The following is a 9446-nucleotide window of genomic DNA, read 5'->3' on the forward strand; positions in this document are numbered from 1 at the left end:
TTTTTCCTTCCCCATATTCATAACTCTTTGTGGTTAGCAACTACGTGCAGCAGGAACGATGATTTTTTTTTCAAATATTTTTGGTAAGATATTTCAAATACCTCTGGGAAGAAGGCACCTCAGAGATCACAGCGATCTTACCTTGGCCTCTTTCAAGGGCTACAGCCCTCCGCCAAGACTCCCAGCGAAATTTCCATTCACTCCCAAATTCGATTCTCTCCCGAAGAAACTGCTCAAAACCAAACCTGCGGCACTCAACCTCCACCTTCCACAGGGTGGGTGCGTCCCAGGGAGGACTTCAGACCCTGCTTCTCATTTTTGCTCCCTCTTCGCCACAAGCTTTTTCACAGGAGCCATGATGGTTGCAGAGAAAGAAAGGGCTGGAAATGCATTTTTGAAGGACAAGGATTGAAAGTGTGATGTACTAAAGACGATTATTTCTGAATCGTTTGTGAAAATTGTCGAAAGTTTTGAAGGCTGTGGAAGATCTGTGATGAAGAATCTTGAGAGGAAGTCATGTGGGTAAGCTGGATAATAAATTCAAGTCAATGAATTTAAGCTAAAACAGAATTGGAGGCCCTGGCTGGCGTAGCTCAGTGGATTGAGCGTGGGCCTGCAAACCACAATATCGCAGTTCAATTCCCAGTCAGGGCACATGCCTGGGTTGCAGGCCAGTTCCCAGCAGGGGACGCATGAGAGGCAACCATACATTGAATTTCTCTCCCACTCTTTTTCCTTCCCTTCCCCTCTCTCAAAATATAAATAAATAAAATATTTTTTAAAAAAGAAAAAAAAACAGAATTGGAATTTGGTTCTTTTTCACTCTGTTAGGAAGACAAGGATTTCTCTGTACTTTAGTAGCCATGTCTTTAGAGGATTTCCATCACTGGAGACAGTTATTGCCTCACTGGGATGCATTTGCAAATGTGTTTCATCATTGGAAAAATCAATGAAAAGAACTCTGATTTATTCTAAACTTTAAAAAATTATATATATAATAATAAGTAACTTTTCAGGTCACGTCTTTAACCCAGATGAAGATATGTAGACCCTCTAAGAAATAACTGTTGGGTGCCTTGGCTGTGCCCCACCTCCTGCTTCTGGGGGTCCCATAATCGGTGTCAGCTGTACTGACCAGGTCAGAAAGAGACGAAATGGGCACTGCAGAAAGCGTCCCCCAAGAGTCCCCCCTAGGGTGTCTCCTTAATAATTGGGCCACTTTTTAAGAGTGAGGATCAAAAAAACCTGCCTCATTTTCTTTCATAATATCTCCTGGCCTCAATACAAACTAGGGGATGGGGAGGGCTGGCCTATAAATGGGTCTCTGAATTATAACACTATTTTCCAGTTAGATTTGTTTTGTGAAAATGAAGGCAAATGGAGTGAAATACCTTACATTCAGATGTTCACAGCCCTTTACCAAGACAGGGACTTAAGAGAGTCCTGTGGGATGTGTGTGCCACAAAGTCAGATGAGTTAGAAGACACCTTCCTCGCAGCCCTGGCAGGGCACCTCTGGGCTCTGCCCTCCGCGGATCAAACAGAACCCACCCCAGGGGCTGAATGGCCTGCTTCCCAGCTTGTCCCCTCTCGTCTCCCAAAGTGCAGCCCTCACCGTAAAATCCTGTTGCCACTGCACAGCAGCAGACTCCTGCCCCAGCTTGTAGTCCTGCTACTACCGGGAGCAGACTCCATACCACCCAACTCCTAACACGTTCCCTCTGGGGGAAGTGGCAAACCAGGAACCTGGTGGCCTAGGAATTGTTCCTGTACATGTTTCCTTCTCTGCGTCTGACCTGACACTTTGCAAAGAGAAACTTGGTTGGTTTTCAGAAGATCCTAGCACATTCACAGAGGGGTTTAATCACTTACCACTGACTTATGACCTGACTGGGGGTGACTTACAGATTGTCCTCTCCCACTGCTTCACCGGTGATGGAGCGCTGTGACTTGGTGGCTGTCATGCTCAACATCACATCCATTGTCCGGGGGGGTGGGGGGAGTGCAATCCCAGGTCAGGAACCTAACCAGGCGGTGTCCCTATCACACCGGGGCAGGTGAAGGATGAGAGGGAAGGGATCGCCAGACCCATAATGGTTACTGGTCTCATAGAAGAGATGAAAATCTGCACCATTAAGTCTGTTCATTATGACAAAATGAAAGAGGCCACTCAAGAAGAGGTTGAAAATCCTGCCCTTTTTGGGGACAATTCACTGAAGTGTTACAAAAGTACATCGACACCACCCTGTTGAGGGTGGTGCACTTCTGGGGATGTCTTTTTTCCTGCAGGCAGCTCCAGAGATAAGGAGAAAATCACAAAGCTAACCTTGGGACCTCTGACCCCTCACTGAGCACCTGGCAGAAATGGTTTTCAGTGTAGCCACCCTGTGGGAACAAAGACTCACTCGTTTAGCCTTGCTCTCAGTCTCACACCACCTTGGTCCCCGGCCGCCAGGCTACAAAGAACAGCAAAGGGGCGACGCTATTCCCAAGCACCAGAAAAACACTAGGAAAGGGAGAGCCCACAACGAACTCAGCCCCGCCGTGCCCCTCCAGGACCGTGCCCCCTCTGTAAGAGGGGAGGCCATCGGAAAGGGGAGCATGCTAGGCTCCGAAGGAAACCTACAGCCTCTAAACCAATGACGGTCAGGACACCCATGACCCAAGAATTGACGGTGCCCCCATCCTCCTACTGCCCCACTGACCAGCTGACCATCACACCAGAGGAGCCTCAGGTGAGCCTTCATGAGGCAGGTAGCTCTTTACATCTTTAATGGACACAGGGCTGCTCACTCTGCTCTGACTCACGCACCAGGGCCTCTTTCTTCAAAACCTGTTTGATCACTGGAGTGAGTGGACGTCCTCAACGCTACCATTTCACTCGAAACTCCCTCGCCCCCTGCTGCAGCCTCGGAAATCCCACTCTTAGTCATGACTTCGTTGTGGTTCCAGGGTGCCCCATTTGCTTATTAGGGAGGGACATCTCATCCCGTGTAGGAACTACCACCACCCTAGGAATATCAGCCATAAAATATAATGAACCCTTGTTGTGATGCCTGATGGCCAATCTAATTTCTCACCCTGAACCCAGAAGTATAATACTCCAGAGTCTGACCTCGTGCACGTCAACCCTGAGGTGTGGGAAAGTGGAATATCAGGCAGGGCCACAAACGCACCCCCGTCAGGGTATCTCTGATACCGGGGGTGTCCTACCCTAACAAGAGACAGAGCCTGCTAAAACCGGAGGCCTAAGAGGGACTGAACCTCTCACTAAAAGACATTTAATGTGTGGGCCTCTCAGGCCCTGCCAGTCCATATGCAGTGCCCTGTTCTCCCAGTGCAGGAGCTGAACAGAGAGCTCTGGTTTGCACAAGACCTGAGGGAGGAAAATGAGGCTGTGATTCTGGTCCATCCTATAGCTCCAAACCCCTCCACTATCTTAACTCAAATCCCAGGAGAAGCCAAATATTTTACTGTATTAGATTTAATACAGTAAAGGACGCCTTTTTCTGCACCCCCCTTTATCCTGGTTCCTAGTACTTATTCGTGTTGGAAAGGCCTAACCCCCAAACTAGAGAAACTTGCCAATATACATGGACTATGCTCCCTCAGGGCCTCGGAGGACAAAAAGTCTCTCCCCAAAAGGCCCAAATACCCTCCCAGTGGGTCCAATGCCTAGGGTAACCTGCTCACTCCAACAGCCAGGGCCCTGTCACCCCAAAGAAAACAGGCCATGCTGGCTCTCAGAGCCCCTCGACAGCTTCAAGGGTTTTTAGGAATGGCTACCTCCCACTGCCTATGGGGACCAGGGTTCGGGCTCATTGCTAAACCTCCACATGAGGCTTCAAAGGGAGATGACAAAGAACCTATAGACTGGACCCCTGAGTGCCAACCCAGAAAAGCCATTTACCCTGTACATGGCAGAGAGAAAAGGCAGAGCACTTGGACTCCCTACCCAGAAATCGGGTCTGACTCCAAGGCAAGGAGCTTCCTTTTCAAAACAGCTAGGTCCTGTAGCAGGACCTGGGTCAGCTGGCTGACCATACAGTTATGAGTTGTAGCAGCCACTGCTCTAACAGGAGAGGCCAAGAAACAGCCGAGGGCAGCTGCTCGAAGTGCACAGCCCCGATCAGGTACAAGCTGTGCTGGAAATAAACAGGCATCAGTGGTTCACGGGGTGGGGGGGGGGAGGCTAAGTAAGTTTCGGACTCTCCTCCTTGACTCTCCTAAATTAACCCTAAAGGTTTGCCAAACTCTCAATCCTGTCAATAAACAAGAAAACCGAGGTCGCACATCAATGCATACAGACTACTGAACAAGTATATTCAAGCAGATCTGACCTACAAGAGGAACCTTTACATAACCCTGAAGTGGAACGGTTTGCAGACAGCAGCGGTTCTATACTAGACAGAGTCGGTCTTCAGGACAACAGAGGCAAAGCCCCTCCCCTACCACTTCAGGCCAAAAACCTGAACTCATAGCACTCACTAGGGCCTTACAGTCAGGAAAAAATCTCCTGGTTAATATCTATACTGATTCAAAATATGGATTGGTAATACTTCATGCCCATGCTGCTATTTGAAAGGAAAGAGGAGTTTTAACAACTAAAAACTACCCCGTGAAACACTGTGAAGAAATGTGAGTATCCCTGGTGGCTGTGACACTCCCCGGGGAAATGGCAGTAATACACTGCAGGGGCCACCAAGGGGGGACACAGAGAGAGTCAGAGACAATACACTAGAGACCGGACAGGCAGGGTGTTGAGGGATAACAGACTTTTATCGCCTCAAAGCTTAAAATGCAAATGCATCAAAATGCTCCATGAAATCACCTGCCTGGGGAGAGATGCTCTCGCCACCCTTGTCTCCCAGGCATTTGTGACACAAGGGCTTCATAAAACTGTAAAGGAAATGACCCGAGGATGTGGAATATGCTCCAAAAATAACCCCAGAGTCACCTTCCTCCGCCCCTCTCGATGCCAATATGAGACAAGGGGCACCTATCCTGGGGAGAATCGGCAAACTGATTTCACTCAGATGCCCCCAAAGCTCGACTGAAATTTTTGCTAGTGTTTGCAGACACTTTCCCTGGAAGCATTGAAACCTTGCCTACCAGAACAGAAAAGGCAGCTGAGGTGGCCAAATACTTGCTAAAGAAATCTCACCTAGGTTTGCTCTTCCAAGAAGCTTACAGAGTGACGACAGGCCTCCTGTAGCCAGGACCACACGGCAGCAGGCTCCAGCTCTGGGAATCGACCGTCACCGACACTCATCACGCAGACTCCAATCCTTGGGTGAGGTGGGAAAAGCTCATCGAACCCTGGGAAGGACTCTAGCCAAGCTGTGCCAAGGAACCTCTGAGTCCTTGGAGTCCATGTTACCCACAGCGCCCCAACTGCAGCGAAGCTTGCAGGAAGAGCCAGTTGGGTTCACTTTTCTCAAATTAAATGAGTCCCCGTGGGAACCACAACCAAAGACTTAGGCTTGTGAACCCACTGAGGACCTCGAGCTCCTCTTCAAGAAACAAGAGCCTGTCACAGAGAAGTGTCATGGTGATTAGGCATTTAATGTAATTGTTTTCCTGATATTTCTCCTGTTTTTGCTGGACTTCAGGGAAGGTCTCAGCTCTCCCTCCGCCAACCAACAACGTGTATTTTTCTTGATTTTATGTCCCTGCCGTACTTGGGACCTTTGCAAGGAGAATGGCAGGCAAATATACTAGTGAACTTCTCCAATATCATTGCCACCTGAAATCAACTTTCTAACTGCTGGATCTGCCACAGACAGCTGATTGCAATGGCTTTCCCATCCCAGTCTCAACCTACGACCCCTCAAATCTGATTCTACATTCCGGGTCCCCCCACACTTTTGAAAAGGTCTGTCCTTTTTCATTAATCTCCCTCCAGTTCCCACTGGCTTCCCTTGCACCAGTCCAACCTTGGTTGTTGATCAGACTGACAAGCAGTCGGTACTGAGGCTTTTATGAAGGGCCCTCAGGGAACCCCGCTGTCACTGTTTTACCACCAACGAATGTGTCAATAAGCTCGAACTAGATGATTCTGTACCATCTCTGATATATCCAAAGTCTTTTTCTAACAGTGTTTCTTGGACCCCTCATGTGACACACAGGTGTGCACCAAGCCAATCCGGGGTCTAGGAAATTAAGTCTCAGAATGACCCTGGAACACCTGCAGCTGTTGCAGGGAGACGCTAATGTCAGCTGGAAACTCGTGTGCCAAGTTGCCACAGCACACAGAGCCCCCACAGAGCCAAGGGACCCCCGCATAGAAGGGGCACCCTTTTCCCCTGACTGCGAGGGAGACACCTACTGGGTGTCACCTACAAGCCTGGTGTTTGACAACATGTTCCCACCAGGCATGTGCCCTCATGGATATCTCTTTCTCTGGGACACCCCCAAAGTACCTGACCTTATGATAGCAGACCTTATACCGGGTTCTACCAACCATTACCTGCTCTAGTCTACCAATGTGTTAGCAACACACAATTTCAAGGCCAGTACGCCTTAGGCTTTCCTGGCCCCTGAGGGATTTCTGTCACTATTTACAATGCCACTCACCCTCAAAATAACAGGGCAATCCACATAGCAGCTGGCATAGGGGTAGCCAACAGTCCAGCAGCTCCACGGGGAAGGTTTGTCTACCATGAGGCCACCTTATGCAATTTGACAGACAGTATAGCTGCTCTAGAAAAAAGTACCAGTGATGCCCTCAAAAACTTACAGTGGGACAGGGAAAAGGGTGGCGCGCTGGGCGGTTGACTGGGGGTCACACTCCCCAGAGTGAGCAGAACGGTTTCAGGGTGCCCAGACTTCTCTGGGAAGCTAGAGTTTCTACTCCCAGATGGGTGTTCTGCCTGGCTCTTGGTGGGCTGAGAGTGGGGGCACCCCAGGCTGCAAATGCGAAGCTGAGGCCCAAGGAATTTGGATACTTGTCCTAGTCACAAAGCTGAGTCTGACCCACACCTTGGGACCCCCCACTCTCTATTGCCCTGAAGACTCTTCCAGGTCCTTCCCATTCTGCCCTCCGGCTTCCCAATAAGGGCAGGATTTTCTTAATCCCCATTCACAGAAAAGGAAGGAGACTCAGAAGTTGGACAGCTTGCCCAGGGATGCACCATGGGAAGAAGCGGATGCTGGGACGTTCCTGTGGAAAGGGGGGCTAGGGCCAGAGGGGCTGTGCTGGGGCTCTGTGGAAGCACGCAGCCCCAAGGCTGCCCTTGGTCACCTTCAGCCAAGCCGTGTATGACAGAAGCCCCCCGGCCTACTGTCCCCAGTGCCGCCTCTTGCCTCCTCAGTCCTGATGCTGCTAATGAGCAGTCTGTGGCTGGTGGGGGCCGGACCCAGCCTTGCCCTGGCCCTGGAGCTGCTGCTGGACCCCTGGCACACACAGCGGCTGCTGACCAGTGCTGTGGGCCACACGGCCCTACCCGGCCTGCTCTTGAGTCTGTTGCTCCTGCCCACAGTGGGCTGGTGGCAGGAGTGCCACCTGGGCACGCTGTGTTTTCTGCATGCCTCCACCCTGCTCCCCCTGGCTGCTGGTAGGCCTCAGGGTGTTCAGTGCAGCTGCCGGCTGCAGGTACATGCCTATCCATCTGGCCATGCTGGTGGGGCTAGGTTACCACCCTAGGTGGCCCCATGGGGCACTGCCACCATGGCTGTCACCATGGCTACTGCTCATCCTGACACATTTGCTCACCTCTGAGCAACCCGTCCTGCATCTCCTCTGTGGCTTCCTTGCTGGCCTGGCCTACACAGCTGGGGTCTTCTAATGGCTGGAGCTCTCTGAGTGGTGGCTGTAGCTGCTGTAGGAGGGCTTTTTGTGCAGGCTCTTGGCTGAGTGCTGGCCGCTCAGGCTCCTTCCCACCCCAGGCAGTGTGGCTGAGCTGCCTTCCACCCTTCCTGGAGTGAGGCTTTTCACCCCTGGACCTCCTCACATGGCCTCCCTAGGCTTCGGTCCCGCAGCAAGATTCAGCCCAATTTCCACCAGGCCTGGGGCCCATGCAGCTGACCTGGGACGGCTCCACAGAGGTTGGCCTGGCCTGGACCAGGCTCAGCTTCCCCACAGGGACCCTACTGTGGGCAGCCCTAGGTGAGCAGATGCTGCAGGAGGGGATCCAGGCCTCGCTCCTTGAGGGGCAAGCCCAGGTTCTCAAGAGCTCACTATGGCTGCCTAAGTCTTCTGTCTCCTCTCTACATCTCCAGCAGCTGCAGCACATGGGCTTTCCTACAGAGCAGGCAGTTGGTGGCACTAGCAGCCACAGATCACATTGAAGGTTCTGTGTCATTGCTGGTCAGCGGGGAGGTGGGTACTGAGGCCCTGGCGGCTGAGAAGAGGGGTGGGCCCACTCACCCTGAGGGTCCTGGGCCCCCCGTAGCACAGGCCGGCCCTCAGGTGACAAGAGGCCTGGCTTATGTGTCAGTAGTCCGAGTCCCAGCATGCCACGTCACAGTGGGTGCAGGACAGGCCCCCACAGCACCCTGTACTGGTGCTGCGTGGAATAAAACCAGTTCACTTTTTAAAAAAAAGAAGAAGAAACTTACAACGGCCTCTAGATTCTCTTGCTGATGTCGTGCTAGATAGCAGACCAGCCCTCAAGGACCTGTGGGCATCAGAGGGAGGGGTACGTGCAGTCATCACCAAAACCTGCTGCACTTACGTCAACTCTTCAGGTCAAGTAGACAAACACACCAGAAAAATCTATGGCCAGCCCACCTGGCTTCCTAACTTTGGAAAGAGGACCCTACTGCCAGTTCCATCCCGGACGCTGTGAGGTCTGCTCTCCCCGCCATTGCCTGGTTGCTACTCCTCCTTGGGCCCCTCGCAGTTACAGTTCTCCTCCTCATCTTTGGGCCACATCTGTTTAGCCCTCTTCTCAAATTCGTCACCTCTAGGATACAACAGTTGCGTATCACAATGCCTCAGGGATTCTGGCCCATCCCAGCATGGGGAGAGTCACCCAGCAGCCTCCCGGTTCCAGTCTCAGACCCCAGTCCCTCGTCTCCCTCATATCAGGCAGGGGCCACGACCCCTGTCAGCAGGAAGCGACTACTGAAGATCCACTCTCCTAAATCACCCCTAAAAGACTTGAGGGCTGGGAGTCTCTGAGGGGGAAATGCAGGTCAGTGAGAAGCTAGGAAAATGGCTTAGCAAGTGGAATAGGGAAATGGAGACCAATGGCCAAGCAGTATGTAGCCAGATAGAGAGGGTCACCAGGGTAGAAAGCCCCTGGGCCATGCAGGGGGCAAAACTGGGAAAACAAGGACCTCGCTCTTAGGGTCCCCTTCCCTCCCTTGGCCTTTCCTTCCTGGACATAACATCTAGGAGTTAACATGTAGGCAGGCCTCAGTTGTATTTCTACTCCAGACCCAGAAAAGCAGCAAAACCAGACCAGGGACACAGCAGCTGACCTCTGGCGCAGGTGCATCAGG

General features: G+C 51.7%; 1 pseudogene; it reads left to right on the forward strand.

The window, feature by feature from the left end:
* Positions 1-2638: 2638 nt before the first annotated feature.
* Positions 2639-9086, forward strand: LOC119060895 (rhomboid domain-containing protein 3-like; annotated as a pseudogene).
* The last annotated feature ends 360 nt before the right edge of the window (positions 9087-9446 follow it).

Source organism: Artibeus jamaicensis, unplaced genomic scaffold (genome assembly GCF_021234435.1).
Source record: "Artibeus jamaicensis isolate MK-2021 breed Jamaican fruit bat unplaced genomic scaffold, CSHL_Jam_final contig_465, whole genome shotgun sequence".
Lineage (NCBI taxonomy): Eukaryota > Metazoa > Chordata > Mammalia > Chiroptera > Phyllostomidae > Artibeus > Artibeus jamaicensis.